At 40.8% G+C, this 23,239-nt stretch overlaps 1 protein-coding gene and 1 long non-coding RNA gene across 3 annotated transcripts in view; one reads left to right on the top strand and one right to left on the bottom strand.

The window, feature by feature from the left end:
- The window catches only part of Nalf1 (NALCN channel auxiliary factor 1), a 552,008-nt gene that overhangs the window by 421,588 nt on the left and 107,181 nt on the right, over positions 1-23,239 (top strand). The window lies entirely within an intron of this gene.
- LOC144365215 (uncharacterized) lies at positions 3,982-9,775 on the bottom strand. Its single transcript, XR_013423521.1, has 2 exons — positions 8,239-9,775; positions 3,982-5,295 (listed from the first exon to the last, which is right to left on the bottom strand). It is a non-coding gene; the product is annotated as an uncharacterized LOC144365215 (long non-coding RNA).

Genomic DNA, 23,239 nt, shown 5'->3' with positions numbered 1-23,239 from the left:
TTTGTTGTTGCTGTGATTGATGGGTAGGATTTTAAAACCATGTTCAACAATGAACTCTCATGCAACAAAGCATTGGCAAATATTCTCCCCCATGCCATGGGTTGCCTTTTCAGTGCTGATTTTCCTCTCCAGTGAAGTAAGAAGGTTTTAAGATTAGTGTAGCTGCATTCATCTATTTTTGGTTTGTTGCCTGTGCTTTTGGGCAATGTCCAAGAAATTGTTGCCCACTCAAATGTGATGAAGTCTTCCCCCTATATTGTCTTCTTGGAGTTTTATAGTTCCAGTCTTGATGTTTAGGACTTCAATCCATCATGAGTTAAATTTTACATGTTGGGGGGTCATGTTCTTGCTATTGCAGGTGGATAGACAGTTTTCCCAGCACCATTAATTGAAGAGACGATTCTTACCCTGTGGTGAAGCACTGGCCTGCTGGTTGGAGGTCATCTGGTTGCATGTGTGAGGATGGATTTCTAGGCTTTCTGTTCTGTTCCTGTGGTCTACATGTCTATCGGCATGCCAACACTACAGTCTCAGTTTATGGACCTTTGAAATAGCTTTTGAAATAGGAGAGTATGAGGCAGCTGGCTTTCTCTTTTTTTCTCAAATTGTTTTGGCTATTTTAGGGCCCTTTGAGATTCCATATGAATTTTAGGATTTTTTTTCTATTTCTGTAAAATTGCCATCAGGGTTTTGATAGAAATTTCATTGCATCTGTAGACTGCTTTGAGGAATATGAATATTTTAACAATGCAAGTCTACCAATCCACAGACCAGGGATATCTTTTCATTTACTTATGTCTTCTTTCATTACTTTCTGCAGTGTTCTGAGGTTCTCAGTGTACAAGTCTTTTACCTCCTTGTTAAATTTATTCCTGAGTGTGTGTGTGTGTGTATGCATGCGCGCGTGCATGCATGCACAGGGTAAGGAGTGTGTATTATTTTAAAAGGAAAATAAAATTTTCCTTTTGATTTCCTTTTCAGGTTGCTACAGCAGAGAAACACAACTTACTTCCAAGAGTTGGTTTTGTACCCGTAAACTTTGCTAAATTCGTTTACTAGTTCTAACAATTTTTTTGGAATCTTCGGGGTCATTTTGCGTGTAAGCTCGTGTATGTGTGAATAGAGATGATTTTACTCCTTCCTTTCCAGTTTGTCTGATTCTTATTTCTTTTCCTTGCCTGAGTCTTCTGTCAGGGCTCCCAGTCCTGTGTGAAGGAGAAGTGGTGAGAATGGGTTCCCTGGGCTTCCTGGGCAAAGCGTTCAGGATTTCACCACGGTGGCTGAATTACCTGCAGGTTTTCAGGTGTGACCTTTATTACATTGTGGCATTTTATTCTATTCTTAGGTTGTTGGGCATTTTGTCTTTGTCATGACTGTGTGTCGAATTTTGTCAGATGCTTTTTCTGCATCAGTTGAGGTGATAATGCGATTTTTGCCCTTTCTTCTGTTAATGTGGTGAATAACATTTATTGAAGTCTGTATGTTAAGCCATCCATGTGTGTCAGGAATAAAGCCGGGCCGGCCATGCTTTATGATCATTTTAACATACTTTGTTTTATTTTTTATTTATTTTTTAGAGAGAGAGAGAGAGAGAGAGAGAGAGAGAGAGAGAGACAGAGAGAGAGAGACAGAGAGACAGAGAGACAGAGAGAGAGAAAGAATTTCAATATTTATTTTTCAGTTTTTGGCAGACACAACATCTTTGTTTGTATGTGGTGCTGAGGATCTAACCGGGGCCACATGCATGATAGGCGAGCGCGCTACCGCTTGAGCCACATCCCCAGCCCCTTTTCAACATACTTTGAATCTGACTTGTGATTATTTCATTGAGAATATCTGCATAGTATTCATCAGTAATGTGGTCTCTAATTTTCCATCCTTATTGTATCTTTGTATGACTTTCAAATTGGAATAATGCTCGCCTCATAAAATAAATCTGAAAGATTCCCTTTCTCTTTACATTTTTGAGCAATTTGAGAAGTATTGACAATTCTTCAAATACTTCATAGAATTCCTCAATGAAGCCATCTAGTCCTGTACTTTTATCTGATGGGAAATTCTTGGTTACTGATGTCGCCTCCTTACTCATTATGGGGCCTGTTCAGATTTTCTGCTTTTTCACAGTTCAGGCTTGGTACTCTGTGTATATAAGAATCTTTCCATGTCTTTAGGTTTCCAACCTGGTGACACATACTGATGACAGTCTCATTTCTTTTATTTTGGGGCGCTAATTGTCATGTCACCTCTTCCATTTCTGATTATAGTCACTCGAATCTTGTTGTTAATCAGTGGAGCAGTGTTTTTTAATTGTAGCTATAAAACATCGATTTTTTTATTCATGTTTTTTGTAAATTTCTGCTCTACGCCTCATTCCTCCCTTCTGCTAACTTTGTGTTCAGTTTGCTCTTCTTTTCCTAGTTCCTTGAAAGGTGAAGTTCGATTGCTTGATTGGGATCTTTCTTCTTTCTCACTCTCTACACTGAATCGTACTCTGTGCTCTTGATTTCACTCCTTGTACTGTTTTGCAGCATCTCATACATTTCAGTATGTTGTCTTTCCCTTTTCATTTCTAATTTCCCCCTTTTTTATTTAATTCATTTATTGCTCTAGTGTGTGTAGTATTATTTTCAAATATTTGTGAATCTCTGTTGACTTCAACTCTTATTCCATTGTGGTTAATAGTTGGTAGGATTCCGACTGTCTTGAATTTCTCAGGGCTTGTTTTGTGGCCTAACATGGTCTGGAGAACACCCTGTGCCCTTGAGGAAAGGTGCACCTTATTACCATTTGGTTGAGAGTTCTGAATGCACCTGTGGGGTCCATTGGTTGGGTTTCCCTGTTCTGTCTCCTTGCGGGTCTTCTGTCTGATTGTCCTCTCCATTGTTGACGGGGCTGGGGGGAGGGGGGTTGACATCGCTTACTATCTCTGTGCTACTGACCATTGCCCCTTTAATTCTGCCGATGTCTGCTGCTGACATTTGGGTGATCTGATGTTAGATGCATATGCATTTCTAATCATTTCGTTTTCCTGTTGAATTGAGCTGTTCCATCATATACTGACCCTCTTGGTCACTTGCTAGTTTCTGGCTACCATGAGTGGTATAGGCATGGCCAATCTGCCCTCTTGTTTCCCGTGTGTGTGGAAGAACTCTTTCCCACCCTCCTTGCACCATCAGCCCATGTGTCTCTGCATCTAAGATGAATCTATCGACAACTAGAGTTGTGTCTTTTATTCTTATCAGCTGCTCTGTCTTTTGATGGGTAAGTTTAATTCATTTACATTTAACACAATTATTGGTAGAAAGGAATGTATTATTAACATTTTTAATTGTTTTCTGTCTTAGCTTGTAGCTATTTTTTCCCTCTTTTCATCTCTTGTTGCTTTTCTTCGTTTCACTGCTTTTTCTATGTCGACATGCCCTGATTCCTTTTACATTGCCTTTTCTGTATTTATAACTTCCATTATTTTAAACATCATTCTTCTCTGACATCTCCCCAGCCTACTTTAGCTTCCCAAGGCCATGCATGGAATCTTTGAGGCTGTGCATCTCTTCCACATGGCTGGTCTCTCTGTGCCTGCCCAGCGTCCTGCACCTCATCTGCTCTCTGGGGTTCTCACAGAGGTGTTTGGTTTGCTATATTATTATGGAAACAAGGACTAGGAATTCCTATTCTCACATCCTACTGACATCCTGAGGGCTTTTAAATATTTTATAACACTTTAATAGAGGACTCACACAATTAAGATATACTTAACAACATGCTTATTACTATTTGATTCTTTTGTTAATTTTCTTTTCTTTTTTTTTCCCTTGGCCTAAAACAAACAGTACTTAATTTACTGTATTTATTATTTTTTTCATTTTTTTTTTTTGCTTTTCTCTTTCTGTATTTTGTACATTTTATATAAAGGACATGAACATCCATGGATTCTGTTATCTGTGGGTGTTCTGGAAACAACTCTTCATGGATATCAAGAAATGATGGCATAAACTCTATTTAATGTATATATCATATACACATTTATAGACCTGCAAATATATACATATATAAAATTATGCAGATAATATATACAAAATTATATACAAATTTTTATATATATATATACATATACATTATAGATAATAAATCTTCTCCACATCCACATATTATATTATTTCAACCATTTTACATAGAAGTAAAAGAAAGCACAGAGAAGCTAAGTAGGTTTCCCATGGTCACAAAGCTATAAGTGAGAAGACTCTGAACTCAGAAACTCTGGCTCTAGATTCCACATTCTTAACAGGACATAGTCCATTAAGTGGTTGTACATGTGCACACAAACACACATAAGCACACACAGTTCATCTTACTCTGCAGAAGCTATTTATTATGCAACTGAATTGTGTCCTATGTTGTCAACCATGAAAGTGAAACTCTCCACTGCACAGGAGCTCAGCTCTCTTGGCTAAGGGTTTGTGCCAAGGGAGGCTCACGCACAACACCTTCGTCAGTTCAGCAGCCTCTGTGTTTCTCAGTTGACACAGTTAGGCCTGTTGTCCTCAGCCCCAATGCTGCTGGAGTCATTGCTGATATCTAGCATGAATGGGCGCTTGAGGAAAGGTCACTTGGAAGAAGGAAAAACTGGACAGTAACAATAATTTTCCTGAAACTTTCCAACTAACATTCACTCACCCAGGAATAGAAAATGTGAAAGAATTGAGAGGGAAATATTATTTTTTTAAGGATTAAGATAAAATGTATAGTGCATCACAATTTGGAAATGTTTGCATATATACATATGCAAACATTTATATAGAGAGATATAGATATTATTGACACATGTATATGTGTTCGTATGTGTGCAAACAGCAGATCCATGGAATAATATTCCTATTGATGTTCACCTTAGCAGAGAGCTAAGAAATGGCTTGTGATAGAATCACATTTGGCTAAAAAATGGCTTGTTCAAGGCCACTAAACCCTCCAGCTTCCCCAAATTTACATGTGTCCCCCTATGTCATGACTACCATCAAACACCCATTTCTTTGTTTCCTTTGACTCTGATTTTTATACAGCATCCTTGGGGATTCTGAGGCCAGTGCTTCTCAAAGTGTGGTCCATAAGCCAGCAGCATGAGTATTGACTCAGGGTTGATACAGTGCAGATGCTCAGGCCCCAGGTCGCACAGTATTCTGTATTTATCCAACTCTCCAGGTGACCCATATGCACCTAAGGTGTGAGGACCGTTGCCACAGCAGGTGGGCTAGGGCACCCCCAGCATTCCACCTTCTGCCTCAGTGACCAGTGAGAGGTCTGTGGACACAAACAAGATAAAAACTTATGACATAGATTGCAAATCATTTCATTCTGGTTCCTAGATGCCTCGCCCATTTAAGATATACTTATGATACACACATTAAATATAGTGAATTTAAAACCCAACTCTGTTCTCTACTTATGTTTTCCAAAATTACATGTGTCAAAGAGGTCCTGCACTGCACAGCATCAGATAGTTTCCTTTTAATTTTTTTTTGTCAGTTTCTTTGTTTTTGCAATGCTGGACCTCGAACTCAGGACCTCGCCTAGTCTAGACAAGCTCTCTGCCACTGACTTTTATCCCCAGCCTGCATCAGATACATTTTAAACAAATTTTTCTTTAAACCTTAAAAACATATTATTTAGTCATGATAGTAGCTAATCTTAAGCAAGGCTTAGTAAGTGACAGAGAGAGCTTTGCACAATATTAATATATCTAATCCTTATAACATACTGGGAGGTGTTCAATTATTATCTTCACTTTGCATGTGGGAAAATCAAAACCGAAAGATATTAGGTCAATACCCAAGGTTGCATATGCAGCAAGTAACAAAGTCAATATTCAAAGGCAGGCAGGAGGCTGGAAGCAGAGGTTATGTCTTAATCTCAAAGCACAAGCACAGTGATTTTGTGGAAAAAATATGTTTATATTATTTCATTGGAGGAAGGTGAAAGGTTAAACACTTTCCTAAGATGGCATTCTACCTCACATGTACTTGGACTTTAGCTCTCTCTCTACATACCCACCATGTCAAATGTACTCAGCCTCTTATATAAAGGGATTCTACTCTTTAGTTATTGAGAGAATTAGGTCAAATGATCCAAGCAAATAAATACCCAACACTTACCACATAGTAAGAATTCAAATTTAGCAAAGATTTTTCATTATTATCTTAAATGGAGTAAAAGAGGATTATACTGTATGTCTTTGAATTCAGGCAGCTGTTTTTGCTAAGAAGCATCTCAATTTAAGTGATGTTAAAATATGCAAATGCATGCACCATATAATGGATGAAATATGGCATGCTATACTTAATAGGTTTTCAATCACTGGTGAATGTCAGGCTTTCCCAGGAAACTGTAACCAGGACATTTTTTCAAAAGTTCCTATTATGTGCATGACAGGGCAGAAAGTGCATACATTTATTTTTAGATTTTGCAACCATCTGCAGAGACAGTATTATTATTTCATTGCACAGATAAGGCAGTTGAGGCTGAGAGGAGTGAAGCAATTTCAAAACCAAACTATTAAGTGGTGCTCTGAGGACTGCTGCCCAAGTTCCTCAGACCCTGAGTCTCCTCCCTGCTATGCTGGATGCATCAATGATCACTAATCCCCCAACAGTTTTTTTCTTGATTCTTTTCTCTGTGCAAGTTGGTCAGCTCTCAGATCTTGACTTTTCTACAGAGGAAATAGTTATAATAACGGCCTCAAATAGCTTTCCCAGGATTAAGGGAGGAAAGGGATGGGAGGGTAAGGAAAGGACCAGACATGAGGCAAGAGCTCTTCATATTCTCCAGTGTCCCTTGCACTCAGGTAGTATGTCATGCACCAAGGACCCGGACCCTCAGCAACCCACAAGGAGTCCCAAAGGTCACCTTCTCTCCCTTGAGAATTGCATAGAAAAAAATTTAAAAGATAGAGACTAACTTAAAATAAAAAGAAAGAAGTTACATTCAAAAGCAATATGGCTATAGCAGCGAGTCTCCGTCCTGACGAACATACACAGTAAATTCTGGCTTTGCTGCAAAATAGTCCACCACCATAAGACTGGCCAGTGTCACTTTCTATGGTGCTCCAGGAGGAAGACCTAGCACACCAGCACCTGGCATTTTGAAGGTTGGTCCTAGGCTTTCTGACCTATCGGAAATGTCTGGCCACTCAGTAACATTCCAAGGCTAGGCCACACCATGATGGGCATCCTGCCCAGCACCAACTCTGTCTCTCTGTTCATCTGATGTGTATCTTAGTGAAAGGAAACATTTTCTTTTCAGAAAGACCATTAATTTGGAATTAAAAAAAACAGTGCTGATTTCTAGAGATTCCTGTCTTATTTTCCTCGAGGGATCTCTTTCACTTTCTAATTAATATCAAGCAATTCAATTGGATATGAATTGCTTGATATTAATTAGAATCCACCACTACAAAAGGTGTCCCTGATTTTCTGTCGGGATTCTATTGTTCCTGTAAAGTAAAGGGAAACAAAAGAGCTTGGAGACACATCAAACCAAGCTCACTTATAAACTTAAGTTGTTTTTCTCCCTTTCAAAGAGTCTCAGACGGTTGGGGAAACATGGCATCCTGTTCATTTTATTTTATTCAGCATTATTTCATAATAAGGGAAAAAAAAAGTACTGCTACTGATAATGAGCTTGACTCATAGCTCTGTGCTGCACGATATGAACATCCAGATGCTCCTGATAGAGAAGAGGAGAACACAGTGAGTGAGGTCACCCAACTTGTCACCTACTCGGGAGCCAGGAAACACAACATGCTCTCCTGGGCATGGCCTAGGCACATTACTCTAGAACATCAGTGGCTGCTGCTCTGGGAGCAGCCCCAAAACAAGAAAATCTCCTATGTAGATATATATGTTTTAGAAATTGGAATGTGAAACTTCTGGTAGGTTCTTTTCTACTCACTAATTTATTATTTGATTTTTAAATAGTAAGAAGACGCTAATTCTACAAGACAGAGGAAAGCTATAAAAATTAATCAAGAGTTATTGGTTTCATTGAAAGATGCATTTTCTAAAAGCAAAAGCAAAAAGCTTTAAAATTGGAAAGATGTAATTTATAAAACTAAAAACGGGAACTAGTTAAAATCTTGAAAATATGCCTCAAATTATGCCTTACCCCATAAAGTAAATGTATCCCCATATCTCACTTGGGAAAAGCATTGAAAGCAAGGTACAGAAAACCAAGGTAAATGCAACTTACCATCTCTACATCAGCTGTCTGCCATGCTTGGTACCCATTCAAAGCAAGACACCACATCATGGTGGACCAGAGAATTTAAAAAAAAAAAAAAAGCATAGTGATCTTGCCTGAGGTTAAAAAAAAAGATTGCAAACAATTATATTCTAAAAGCTACAGATTTGGACATAGCCAGGAACAAGTCATAAACATGCCTCACAACTGAGATTTTTAAATTGCTTTTAAAGTGGTAGAAAATTAAAAGGAAATGCTCCATTTTAGATGAAAGAAAGGAAAAGGTCATTGCTCTGTGAGATTTAATAGGTCTCATGTGTACTTCCTCTAGCTCCTCTGAGGACTGCAGATTAGTTACAGCTTCACAACACTTGATCAGCTCTAATAGGAGGGATTCGGGTGCTGCTGTTATAGTGACAGTGCACAACAGACGTGGTCGAGTGTCACTTATTAAAGGTCTGAGGAACTGAATGTTCTCATAGAGTCTGGGCCACTGATCTTAACTTCCTGGGGTTTTCCAATGGTGTCCTGGAAATTACTGTTAAGCCACTTCTCATTGCTCTTTAGCAGAAGAACAGTCTGCTTCTCTGATATGCCAGAACATGGATGTGGGATTTATGACAGATGGGAGAACAGCCTTTTCCCCAAATCCATCCTCTGACTTCATCTTGACTTGGTGCAGAGGAGATTTGCAAGGACTCCAAGCACCTTTGGATGGCCCTATCCTCTCCTCATTTGGGACAACAGCTCTCAAAATCGCAAATCCAACCCCTGCCCCCACTGCCAAAATTCACCACCTATGATTAGCAGTAAGCCTCCATCTGAAACCTGAGCTGGGGAGGAGAGCTAGAAAATGCAACTGGGAGGCTCAATTACAGCCAAGCCCTTTGTCCTCAGTCAGGTGTTCAGGTCGCTTCATTATAATTCACTTCCAAAATAGAAGGAGAATAATTGCACTGGATTTATGTAAGCATTTGAAGAAGTTAAAATAAAAATAAAAATAAAAAAAACACATAGCACCAACGTAAGCCAGAGCTTCTTTGTGAATAAGAAAAAGCTGTTTGCAAATTTTAAATACAGTTTTTCCCCAGTTTTTACTTTTGAAGTTGGAAAAATAACCTCACCACATGTGAGCTCCTGAAGGCTGTTCCTCAGAGAATCTTCTGGTGGCACAGGCCTGTAATCCACCTCCCTGAGGAACGGGAGCAGGAGGATCCCAAATGTGAGTCCAGCCGGGGCAGCATAGTGAGGCCCTGTCTCAATACAAGAAATGGAAGGGTCCCGGGATGTAGCTCAGTGGTGGAGTGCCCCTGGGATCAGCTCCATCCCGATACCCAAACAATACAACAGAAAGCCAGCCAGTCCAAGGAGACGTGAAGGAATATTGCAGAGATCTTATGAAGGAGGGGCCGGAAAAGGCTCAGAATGCAAAGAAGAAAGTAGAGACAAGAATGAGGCCTCTGTCCTTGATCACATGGGCTGGCTGTTTTCAACTAAAAGAGCACATCAGATGATCAGATTCCCCAAGAAAGCATTCGTTTTCATAATATGCATACTCTAAGGTTCCTATTTGAGGAAGATCCTCCAAAGAAATAATACTATCCTTCTATGCAAATTGTAATGTTATTAGTACTATATTCAATAAAGATGTTGTTGAAAAAATATGAATAACTTGAATTTGATCTGCCATCATTTTATTAAAATATAACAGGAATAGATCATGTATGTTTAATTTCTTTTAAGATGTGTATTTCTAAATTCGCAGAGGCACTCTTTGACTTTCATACATAACTTCATGAATGAATCAGTGGCATGAATGAATAGAACACATTCCCTTTATTTAAGGGAACTTACAGGACAATAAATACACAAAAATAAAGATAACATTCTTTCTCTGAATTATTCATCGGTGAGAAATTCTGAAACTTGCAAACACAGTAAGTTCTTGAATAGCAAGGAAAATACCATCCGTGTCAGCCAACAGGAAGCATCTTGTCTAGGGACGGGGAGCCCTTGCTGACCACAAGGGAGCAGGGAGCAGCCCACGCTGACACTGGCTCAGCATTGGAGCATCTGTGCACCAGCAAGCTTTCTAATGGGGCAACCCCTTGAAGTCACCTGCAGCACATGAGTTTCTGATAGACTTGCCCCAGACACAGCCAGTCCACACTTTTTGCTGATTCTGTAGCTGTGCATTCACCTGCTTTTTAAGATGTATTTGTAACCCCCAAATCACTGCTCAGAGCACTTTCACAGTCACTACAGACATGCCCAGAGCAAGGGAAATTTGAGTCCCTGGCCATGTACACAGCCAGCCCAGGTTGCCCAAAGTGGCGCTCTGCCTCTCGTAAACAGCTCTCCTGTTATGGGCAAGTGTCCTTTTGGTAGCCCACATGGTGCCATGCTTTCCACGTCCCGTCGTCCCATCGTCCCGTTGCTGTTTCACTGTTTGGTGGCCCTGGGGTGTACTGCTGAGGTGCTGTCTAGTGTTCCTGGGGCGAGAAGCCTGGGGTGTGCCTCCTGGGGAAGACAAGAGTAAGATGAGCTTCATTCAGGGTGAGTCCGAGACTGCAGCTCCTGGGTCCAGTGTTAAGGAATCAAGGTCATGTGAAAGGAGGGGTCTGTGAGCAGACCGGCAGGAAGCAGGGCTAGGTGCTGGCTGGCTGATGTGGGTGTGACCAGGGCTGGGGGGCTTAGCCCTGCATTTCCCTCTGAGCAGTGACTCAGCGTTGGCTACCTGGTCCCACCAGAAAGGAGAATCTACTCCTTGGGTTTTCACCTTTTATTTCACATTTCTGTCAAAAATAGAATTGCACTAACGTCTTATTGGTTTTAAATTATTTTTGAATGCTGAGGGAATTCAGCTTGAGCAGCAGGCTTTGGCAGCCTTGTATTCACACCCAGGTCCTGCATTGCCCTGGGAAGTGTCCACTGCGTTCCAAACCCAGCCAGGTCTCTCCACCCTGGAACTGCTCCTCTGCTGGTGGGAGCTCCTAGGAGGTTACCTCTCACCCCAGGGAAACGTTACCTTCTCCTGTTTGCTCCGCCTGCTTGCTGCCCTTCCACAGAATTTCCTTTTTGTCTTCGTTTAAACAGTTTTGATTGAATCCCCTTCCTGCTTAGATTCTCCATCTGTATGCCAGGTGGCACAGTGGTTGAATATAGCCATTTTGTCCCTTCTGCAAACTGGGTGATTTGAATGGGGTGGGAAGGATCATTGCAAAGTTGTTATGGAGCCAGTAAATGAATGCTTTTGAAAGTGTGCTCTTTATTGCTACTTTAACAAAATCTGTGTATTCAAAAGCTAATTGTCTTATGTACAGAAATGTGGCTATTTGAAAGGCTCAATTCCAGGAACTGAGCATTAATGTCCTTATCTAAGAATTGCTCTTTTATTGAAATTTAATTTAAATTTACTGGCAATTTTCTTTCTAAGGGAAACACTTTATGAGTAATTCTCTTTTAAAACATACATAATAGACATGGAGTGCTTAATGACTTTTGCTCTTGCTTTTTTGTTGACTATTTTGATGTCCTTTGGGATCTGTGTTCTTTAGGGAACTAGAAGTTAATATTCTGAGTTATAGGAAATGGCGATGTTTAACGAAAATATTTTTGAACCATTTTGATTCTAAATATCTGATCCTTTTTGAGTCTTTAAAACTATTCATAATAATCTCCCCTAATTATTAGTTGAAAGAAAAGTATTTCTATTATATATAAACTGTTCTAACTGTTCCACATCCTGATCATAACTATCTAAAAGTCTTTGTATTAGAATCAACTGTCGAGAAAGTACCTGGATAGACTGTTGGACGGGGGATTCCAGTGCTGGCCCTGTTACTAGTGAAGTATATGAACTTCTGCAAGTTACTTGATTTTTCTGGGCCTCGGTTTCCTGAATGTTAAATGAGATGGTGATTCTGGTTCCCTCTGTGGTTCCTGTCATCTGGGAAAACTAAGACCATATAAACCCATCCCCTCTGAAGGACTTAGCCTTTATCTATTTTATAAATAAATTGTCTGGGTCTTCCCAGTCTTCAAAATATTACATTCCTGAAAAGGGTGTCAGAAGAAAAACCAAAAAAACAGGCTAAGTTGGAAATGTCTCCAAACAGGTATCAAATATAAAATCAGCATACAATTGTCAACTTCAGTTTCATTCAGTATTATAAAACTAAGACTTCCAGCTTAGTATTCAGTATTGTTTCTTGAAGTTGATTTGAAACACTGTAGAAAACATGACTATTTACAACTGCATCTTCTTTTCTTCTCTTTTCCTAGTATTCAAAATGTATATTGTAATTACTACAAGTCTTTTTCAAATTCTGGGCTTCTGTACATTTCTTTAATTCATACTGCAGGTTATACAGTCAGCCATTAAAATTATTCATTGACAGGTCGACAGAGTCTCAACAGAGAAGCAGAAAAAAGAGGTACTACAAGGGGATACAATGATAGAAATAGTTTCATGTTTTTTGAAAGAATTTTATTAGCATAAATCTTCATTTCTGTTCTTGTTTGAACATTCTACGATGTTCTCCATGACAGAGCTTGAATTCTGACTGATCACATTTAAAATTGAAAAATTCAGTTCAGCTGTTTGTACACAAATAGGAAACAATTATTTCTAGGAGCACACTTATTCCAGCATCCCTCGGTAACTATGGCGACATAGCCCCACGGCTTGAAAACACAGGAGTCTCGTGTGGGAAGCCATTCAAGACAAAGGGGTGAAGTATGATGCATTCAAAGCACAAAACACACTGGGCTTTCTTTTTTTCTATATTCTAATGTTGTATTATAAATGTAACCATTTTCTCTAATAGTTACCTTGATATATTTTCATTCTAATTGAGAATCAAATGAGAGTTAGTTTGATTCAGAATGTTATTCCCCATAATATCGTAATATTGTCATAATATCAGATACATACATAAAATGTGACTATTCAATTATGTCAGAATTTATAAATAGTATCAGACTTCATGCAGATGAGGTGCCCATGTATTTCTCACTGTCTTTCCCCTTTGACATCAAATGGATAGTCTCAGATTCCCCTTCTCAGAACCAGGATGACCAGGTGAGCTCTTGCATCTTCTGGGGCTGCAGCCCTCTCATGTTGGCTTGATGGCCATATTCCAGTCAGAGGCACTGGAGTTTGAGGGCTGCACACTTGCAGTGCCTCCCTGGGACTTTGGTCAACACAGCGAATCCCAGCAGCCTTCTGGGGGCAAAGCTGGAGCCCAGAGCCCACCTCGGCAACATCTAGGTGCTCTTATCCAAGAATTCCCTCCTTGATTTCATTAGAACCCAAGATGTCTCTGGAGCAAAAAGCAAATTCCTTGCTCCCAAACTTCACTTGTTCAACTCCTATACTCCAAAGTGACAAGGAGGAATGAAACAGTCTAAAATTTTACAAGATGAAGTTTTGCCATAAGACCTGTGAGGACAGTGTCTTTCCTTGATGCAATAGTCAAGATGGGAGGGTGATAATTAGACAAAACATGTACCTGTATCAGGACATGGCAATTCTTGGTACATGACATCAAGTTGTCATTACTTCTGCAAAACGTTCCTTTCTATGCCATTTGGCTATTAAGTCATTACATGGATTTTTAGAAAAATGTTTTCAATTTCCATGCATTAAGATTAATCTCTTTTATTCAAATCAAATTAAGTGTCCCTTATATTTCATTCTTATTATCTGTCTGCTTAAAGTTCACAAGGCTTGTTTTCAGCTCCTAACTAACTTAGATTAAGTAAATGGTCACATTATATTTATGGTACACTTTCTTCCTTGAATATCACACATCTTGTGACCTTGATAACATAACTCTACTGCAAAGCTCTGCTACATTTCATTACAATAGCTAATATGCTAAAGTCACATACTGGTGAGACATGCCTCTAGTTTAAAATGATATTTTTGGTAGACATGTTGGCTGCTACGTGTCTTGTCCCTGAAACTCTTTTTGATTTGCATTGGAATCATGATTGTTCAAGGTTCTCAATCAAAAAAATGTTTGATTTTTTAAAAAGCCACATATGTCTGAGTCCAGTACACATGAGTGCCACCATAGTCATGTGTGACCCTGAATGGAGGGGCTGAAGCTGTGGACTGCAAGGTTTTCCTCTATTTCCTCTTTTAAGAAAATGAGATTCAAGTATTTTTTTTTCCCAGGATTGGGTAAAGGGCTCGTGAGGTGTGTGTTGTTTGTTTGGTTAGCAATGACAGTGTGACCGTTCTTCGTGCACTGTGGGAGGTCACCTGACACCAAAGGTGTGCACAGCCTTCCTCAGTGTCCCGTGGCTCCTGACAGGGAAGATGATCTGTGCACAGGCTTCTGATGCTGGGTGGGACTTTTGAGTTTAAGTTAAAATAATTTAGATATGATTTTTCTAATTATGTACCTAACTGTAGAGGCTTAGAAAACATGTCTTGAACTACACAGTGCCTATGGTAAGCCAGGCATTGAATACAGAGTGTGATACTTCTAGAAGAGAGCTCTGCAGGTAGCCAGGAGTGAATGTAAATGTGTAAAACAACAATATGTGTGTGTATGTGCACACGTGCACATGTGAGTGTGTATGTGTTGGGATGGGGAGGTGGAAGAAGAACAAGGGTGTTTAGGAAAGAGAGAAATCACTTTTGAGTTAATCAGGACGATGACTAGGATTTGAGGGATGCCAAGTGGCACCCTCTATAGAGAGGTAACATCAAGGCATAGGTGTGTACAAAGTCACCTGCATGGATTCACCAAAATACCTTTAATATCTGAGACTGTTGAGGTCAATAATCTAGAACTGAAGGAAACGAAACCATTAACCACTTGCATGCTGGTATTGCAATCCCAAATAGGACAAGGGAAGAAAAAGTGTGTCAATGCAGTAAAATGCATATGAAGTTCCAAGGATCAAGTCAGTAAAAAGTCTTAACAGTGTGGCTATCGCCATGTTTCATCAACCTGAAATTATTCACAAGCCTGATATATTACAATATCCAGGACACTTGGCGACATTTGATTAAGTGGTAATTACACCCAAAGCCTGATAATAGAAAAGAATGTATTAAAATATGTGAATGACAACCTATTAGAAAATTCCCCGTTATAAATGGTTCGGACACAAGGATCTCATTTATACTGCATTGACTTCAGAAAATGATCTCTTTTGAAATAAGTATAGTCTCGATGGAGCTACACTTTGGAAGAATGAAGCATCTGATACCTTGCTCCTTTGAGTCATCCTGTCAAAGAGTGTGGGTGTGCTGCCAATTCCATTGTAAGCTGGTGGTCCTAAGCTAGTTCTAGAAAACCCTTTTGATAGAATTTGGTAGCTGCTGGTATTTGCAGTCAAGCAAAAGTTGTAGTCCTTGCTGGCAACTTTGCTATTAGGTAGTATATTACAGTGAAATTAAATTTCTCTCTAAACAAATATTGATTGGCGATGGGACATCAAGAGAACCATATTCTGTAAGCTCAGGAGAGTCCCAGATCTGTGGCCTGATTCTCATTGGTGACAAAATCCTTCAATGAGAGCTGGTTATGGGGTAAGAATTCTAGTGGCAGGATCCAGCCAGCCCTGATTAAGGCCACATCTGGGATCTGATGGAGGTGCAGGACTAGGTTTCCATGCTACAGAGCACAAATTCTGAGCTAGTGACTTCCTGGTGTCCTGTTCCTGCCCCGTCTGCAGCTCACCTACACTATTACATACGTAGCAACTGACAAGCTATCAACACTCATTTCAGAGAGAAATCATTACAACACCCAAGCTACTCAATTCTTTGAAGAGTTCTGACACAAAAAATCCCAGTCTGAACTCTTCTACTTGCTGAGATAATCTAGTCTCCGTTTTCATTTCTATAAAATGGGCAAGACAGATTTATTGGAATAATTAATTGAAACAATTCATATAAATCACATAACATGATGGGTAGGAAGTGGGTTCATCACTAATGAAGGAAGGAATCAGTATTCCCAGCCTGTGGTTGGCCCTATTGTCTAGATCAGGTGGCCCTGTGAAGCCCACACCCTCTCCTTCCACTGAGTGGAAGAAAGCATTCCTGCTGAGGTCTGTCTGTCCATCAAACCTTACTTCTGTTCCACTGTTAAGATGACTTGTGCTATTTCCCAGACACATGCCACACTAACACCTCAACCTCCTGTTTCTGCTTACTAGCATTTCAACATTCAAAATTGTTTTAACTAGCGCAGAGATTTTTAAAAAATGTTTGAAAATTTGTATACTATTTTTGTTTAATGACTTGATTCTAGAGAAATGAAAAATAAAATTAGAAATAGAAATTCTAGATGAAAAATAAAATTATATTTTTTAAAAATAACAGTGAGGTTAAGATATAGGTCAGTGATTAAAAGCATTAGTACACACAGGATCCAGGTTCAATTCCCAGTGACAACACGTGGGCTCACACAAGCCAATAAACTAAATTGTTTCTGTCTGTAAAATAAAATGCTAGAGGTCAAAGGAGAGAAATCAAACCTTCTAAACTGCTTGCTGGCTGTAGCTCTGACTAGTTTTGGATAACTCAACTATATTCCATTAATTATTCTGTAATTAAATTAGAATTACTACATATGTCTCTCAAAACTGTTTGGAGGACTGTTTTTAAGATCCATGTAAAAGAACTGTAAATAAATGTAAACACTTGGAAAAGATAACTATTGTGCATTCCATTAATAGGCCATTGTACAGTGTTGTTATTTATTATTTATTTTTATTTTTATGTATAATATACTGTATAATGCCATTTTGTATCATGATATCTATACTATGCTTTTCAAAAATACAGTAAATTTCCTGAAAAATATTTTAGAACGTTAAAAATAAATCACGTGTTAACAGGCTACTTTAAAGAAACGGCTGACTATTTCAGGATGGCGCTTGATAGAACGGACTATCTTTGGGAGGGTGGGGTGGCCCACAGCAGTCCTCTTTATAACTGATTCAGTTGCTTCTGCTAATCAATTTGGTGGGTGTAGAAAGAACTCATTTTAGATGAATACAGTGAATAAATCAGCCCATCTGGATTTGGCCGAATTGTAGTGCGCTTGGGGGCGGGGGCGGGGGGGGGGGTCTTTGTGGCTTTAGACGGTGTAGCCTGAGCGACTTAAAAGTAGATACTTGATCCATTTAATAATCAACTCCTCTGTAGCAGATAACTGTTTCTTTAGAAGTTATATAAACTCTTAAAAAGAGGAAAATGCTTCGGGAACATCCATGGCTGCTTCCTGTACTGGTCCTCTACCCTACAGCATCCCAGGAGCTAATGTGTGGTGAAGAGAAGGAGACTGTGCTCAGGCCACTACAGTCTGAGGCAAGGATGTCACTCTGCAGGAGCACATGAAGGACATTGTCTTTGGATTCAGGGGTCTTCCTCTAGAATGTCACCTCTGGGTATAGAGAGTGCTATTTCTTGTTTTAACCAGAGGGGTCCCCAATCCCCACTGTCCCCTCTCAGAATCACAGTACTTTAACCTGCTAACCAGAAAGTGAGCTTCAAGGTTATGTGGTTCAAGAGAGACCTCAGAAATGCAAATTTGAACTTGTCTCTGGTGACTTCAAGTAAGCACATTATACCTAGAGGGAGGAAACGACAAAATGGGGTTTAAAGAGCATTTCACGGATGAGAAGCAAATTATTTAAAAAATGATAGTTCTTTTGAAATAATATTTTATTACAAATATAAAATACTATGATTTAGAAAAATAATAGGAAATACTGGGAAATACTGCCAAAGTGTTAAGACAATGATAAAAATGAAAATTCTCTAAAGCCACTTTTTCCCCCTCCTACTGTTTAAAAAAAACAAATCCTGTAGGAAACAAAGAGTGGATATATCCTAATAGTCTCTCTGATGAGCTACATCTAAAAGAAAAAAAAAATGAGGCAGCAAAGTAAGGATAAAGAAAAGACCAAAGAAACACATACTGGGATGCTTGGGGGTTTAGTTACTGTGCATGTGGTGCTGGAGCAGGGCAGGCTGAGAGGACATGCTTGCCTTCGTCCCACAATATCACGTTGGAGAGGACGGTAACGTGGGAGCCAGGGAAGGTGTTTCACCAGGAACAACGATCAGATGCGTATTTCATACAGAATCTCTCTTTGGACAAAGTAGGAAGAGAAATTGGGTGAGGCCAAGTCAGAAACCAACTCAGACACTGATGAACCCGCCCTGCCTCATGGAGAGTGGCCGGGACTTGGGCCTGAGAATGAGGCAGTGCAGAGGAATTTCCTCAGAACATTTTAAAGCAGGGATTTGGAGATTAAAGCACAAAACGAAGCAAGACTGTTGAGTCTCTGAAAAGCAGGGAGCGGCTCTCAGAGCTGTTCTGGAGACGTGGAGTATCTGCAGCCAAGAGAATCTTTAGTGGAACTGCTTCAAAGCTGATTAGGGGCCCAGAGGCCTCTGCGCTGTGTCAAGGTCTGGATTTGGATCCCAGGGCTGGAAACCCAGGAGGCGAAAGTCGCGGTTCAGCAGGAGTCTCCCAATAGTCGTGGCTCCTCAGTATTCCCAGGGACCAAGGAAGTGGAAAGAACTCCCTTCATTAAAAGCTAAGTGCCCTGCAAATCAAAAAGCAACTAGTTCCAATATTAGTTGAAAAGAGAAAGAAAATCAAAACTCTGACTGTATCAAAGTGTGGCCAGTGACATTCAGAGTCATCTGGTGTGTGGAGTGATAGGGACCCTGTTGGCTGTGGCTGGGAGGGCAAATGCTACTGTTGGAGCAGGCAGTGTGTCCTCTGAGGATGGTTTTCCGGGGAGGTAATCTGTGGCTGGTTAAAACAACTTGACCTCCATTTTGCTGCTCTCCTCCCTCCCAGAGAAATGTCTGCTATGAAAGAGTCAACAGAGCAGGCTTAGGAAATTAGGGACTTGACCTGGCAAGAAGGAGGATGCTGGCCAAGGCTGTTGAGAGCCCTTGCAGCTCCCTGGAGCAGGAGACCCCAGGAGGCCTGAGGAGGGAAGTTCTTCTTCCCAGTCGGATCCCACATTGCTCTGGTGTTCATCCAAGACCAAACACAGAGGGTAAGGGAGGAAGGAATGCAATAGGGCTTCTTTTCTAAATTCAAAAAAAGGGAGAACAAAAGAAATTAGATAACAGATAGCAGAATGAGGGTCCACGGTTGACCTCCACGGTTGGAGACTGGGCGTATGTGGTCGATCAGCGTGGAAGCAAGTCGTCATGAGGATCCAGAATGATCAGCTCACTCAGTCCAGTGGCTTAGATCATTTTTATTTTCCAAGTTCTCTTTGTTGCTGGTAACAAGGCCTTTGACAAGTGTCTAATGCCAGCCTGTTGATGAAAGAGAAAGATGAGGTTTATTCACAGTGTGCATCGGCGAGCTCAGAGTTGTCCAAGTGTTCCTGGTTGGTGATGTGAAAACGGAGGGGGAAATAGCAATCCAAAGGGAGTCAGGAGCTCCAGGGGGAGGGGGAAATAGCAATCCAAAGGGAGTCAGGAGCTCCAGGGCTTACAGAAAGACGGCTGGGGCAAGACCCTCCGTGGACAGGGCAGTATCCTGAGGTGGACAAGGGTTCACACTGAGGCTCAGGGACCACCTCCTGGGCTTCCCCAGGGCTCTCTGAGGAGTGGAAGGCAAGTGTGGGCGGGGCCTACGAGTCGTGGACCACACACCAAGGCCTTGGGCTCCGATAATGGGGAAGGGAGGTGAAAACCGCGCTCTTCCGTGCTGGGATGCCACAGATAGCAAGTGTGCTTGTTTGGGGGGTCGGGAAGTCTCATGTAGAGCAGGGATATCAGCAGCAGGATCCCAAAGTGGGGACAGCAGAAAGTCTCAAAACAAAACCAGGTGGCAGCACTTGGAAGTGACTTTCAGAGATGCCACCTAGGGAGGGCTTGAGCGCTTCCAATGTCCTGTAAGTGCCCTGATGGAGGCCAGTGACAGAATGTGGTCAGTCCTGGGTGCAGGGTCCGTCCAGGCAGCCTCTTACCCTCTAGGCCTCTGACAAAGGCAGGCACTGCTTCTTCACAGAGAAAGTCCAGCCACACGACCAGGTCCTCAGAAAGTCATCATGCTAATTATTCCTGAAATCAGCATTTCAGGGCTCTGAACAAACTTGCCAAGTGCAGTCTTTCTCCAGCTCACAAAGCAACAGTAACGTTTCCAGTGGAGTTCGAGATGTTCCTCTAGCAGGGAAAGTGGCCCAGTCTACAGGAAAGAGATTAACACTCGTTTTCAATCGCTGGCAATGTCCTCACATTTTTTTGTCTCAATATTCAAAAAATTTAAATTGCTTGTTCTGTTCTTTTGGCCAGGACGTTCCTTTCAACTCTTTAATTTATCTCGGAAACTCCACTTTTCGAATTTAAAGGCTCATAATTAGATGTTTAATATTGACAGAAAAAATAGAATGAGTCCATTACTAACAAAAATAAAAACATCTGTCACCCTTTTTAATTAGTAGCCTCTAGATTTGCCTTATCCACCTCAATTTTTTCTGTGCATCTTAAAATCCAGTGTGCAAAATGTTGTAAATTCCTCCAAAGTTTTAAACCTTCTTGGCCCATTTTAAGTTTTTTTTTTTGGGGGGGGGAAGTATTGATAGGAAATTATATTCTTAATGATATAATAGCTTAACGATATAATAAGGCTATCTTATTAATAAAAATTTGTAGCCATTGATAGGCAGAAAGCAAATTACAGATCACTGAACCTACAAATTAAAGCCTCTGATCAGTTAGGTGGCATGAGTAGTTTGTCCTCTAGATATCTATCCCAGTAACATGAGTAAATAGTCACTAAACCCTGGTTTTGTGCTCAAGGAACTGATTCTTCTTACTGGGAAGATTGTAGTAAGTATCCAATTATTCCAATACTTGTTTGTCCTATTGATTATTTGTATCCACACGGGTTCTTCCTGACTGATTCTGTTGAGGTCCCTTGACCCCATTCTCTGTAACTGGCTGCTGATGTGAGAAGGTAGGAAGTACCTCAAAGGTGCAGCAGAAGTCCGCTGCAGTTGTGGCTCTCCTGCCTAGCAGTGAGTAGGTCACAGAAAGGCAGTTTGTTTCGTTGGCTGTGTTTAGGTTTCCATGTTGGCGATGGGAGACAAATTCCAAGGGAAGACCAGTGCTGAGCTGTTGCTCACCTGCAGCTGTCAGGCTTATCTCACAGGATGGAGACGAGCTCACTTCCCTCCTGTGCCCGTGGCTGCTTGCCTTCTGCTGCACGGTGAGAGACGCACCTAGTACAGCAGAGACACAGGAGGCCTCAGCACACAGGAAGCTGGGGCCCTTCCTGAAGGCCACTTCTCCACCTGTGTCTTCACACACCAGGTGTTTGCCAACAGGCCGCCCCGTTTGCTTCCCCAACATCTGCCAAACGTCCCCTGTGCTTCACATTTGAACCCCTTAAGCTGACTCCTGGGCTTCCCTCCTTGCATTAGTGGTGCCTCTTCTCACTTCTTCACCAGAATTGAAATCTGACCCTCATTAGAGCAGCTCAGCCTCTGCAGGGAGCCTGAGAACAGTGGAGTACGGAGGTGACATGCAAACGTGATGGTGCCAGGCTGCCCAGGCTCCTAATACCGAGCCCACCAAGTACTGGCTGCTGGACTTTGAACAGGTGATTTAAATATAGTGGTGCTGCTGGTCACCAACCTGCTAACCAAGGATGACAATATCAGGACCTATCTTGCACAGCAGTTATTGGGATTGAATGAATCAATAACCAGGGATTGGTATTTTATATTTATAACTGCTTAAGGATAAGGCAGCTCATTGGTGCCTTCTCCTCACATCTAATTAATCATGAATTTTTAACAAGCATATGTGCTACATTTCTTCTTTATCTATCCCATTGTGTCTATCCAGAGGAGATATTGGATGTCCTGTCATCTCTCCCTGAAATTCTGCGGTTGTCATTTTATTAATCTTCCCACCTTTGGTCTTGCTCTGAATATACCCTGCTGGTTCCTGGCAGAGTGATCTTCCAACATGGATATCTGCTCACCACATTCTCTGATCCAGGTACATTAGCTCAGTGTCCTTCTCTGACTCACAGTCTCATCATTAGACATCCTGGTGGTCAGCCTGCCACGTGGTCCAGATTTATCTTTTGTCTCTCTCACATCTTTCCATCAAACAGTACTGTACAATGAATGCCCTTTCTCTCTATTGGAGCACCTTGCTAGGATTTTAGAACTGTGACAGCTTAGCAAATTAAACTCCCCCAAATAGATTGCTTAATCCATTTCATCTAGACAAACACCAGTTACATAGGAACCTGCAAGCACGTGTCTAGGGAATATGCATTCATTTAATTTACTTTAAAAATGTCTGTGCAAATGGGAGCAATTATACATATGCTGTACTTCACCTTACCTTTGCAATTTACCTTACAAGTGGGCATTGTTCCACAGGTAATGTGTGCATGTCCTTATTAATTATAGTTCTATAAATTTTCTTTGAGCCATGTTCAATTAGTGAAGCCTTTGTTTGCTCCTACATTTCTGCTCTATAACAATGCTCCATACACATCCCCGTGCCTAGTCGTTACTTACCTGTGCAAGAACATCCACTGGGAAAATTACTACAAGTTGAACTGTTAAGACAAAGGGTGTGGAGATTCTAAACTTTGTGTTTCCAAGTTCTCCTCCAAAAGTCATCCCAAGTTTCACTCTTATCATAACACAGGAGAGTTCCTGATATTCCTCTTCCTCCTCTCACACTCATAGACTTTTTAGTCTACTCTGTAAATTCTATCTTATCTGCAAGTCATGCTGTAGAAACACTGCCCCTCCTCTCAGATCTTTTAAGATTTGAAAGAATTAGTACCTGTACCATGGTGTATTCTAAAGTGAATACACCATGATTTACAGTTTGCATGCATTCAACATCCCAATAGCTGAAAGAGCCTTGTTAAAGCAGAGACAAGTTCTGTGCAAGAAGGACAAACAGGAGTCCTGGCTTATACTTCTTTAAAGCAGGAATTTTGCAGTCAATAAAAAACTCAAAAACGTT

This window comes from Ictidomys tridecemlineatus, chromosome 6 (assembly GCF_052094955.1).
Source record: "Ictidomys tridecemlineatus isolate mIctTri1 chromosome 6, mIctTri1.hap1, whole genome shotgun sequence".
In the NCBI taxonomy this organism is placed as follows: Eukaryota; Metazoa; Chordata; class Mammalia; order Rodentia; family Sciuridae; genus Ictidomys; species Ictidomys tridecemlineatus.
This window is presented reverse-complemented; position numbering and strand designations above follow the sequence as displayed.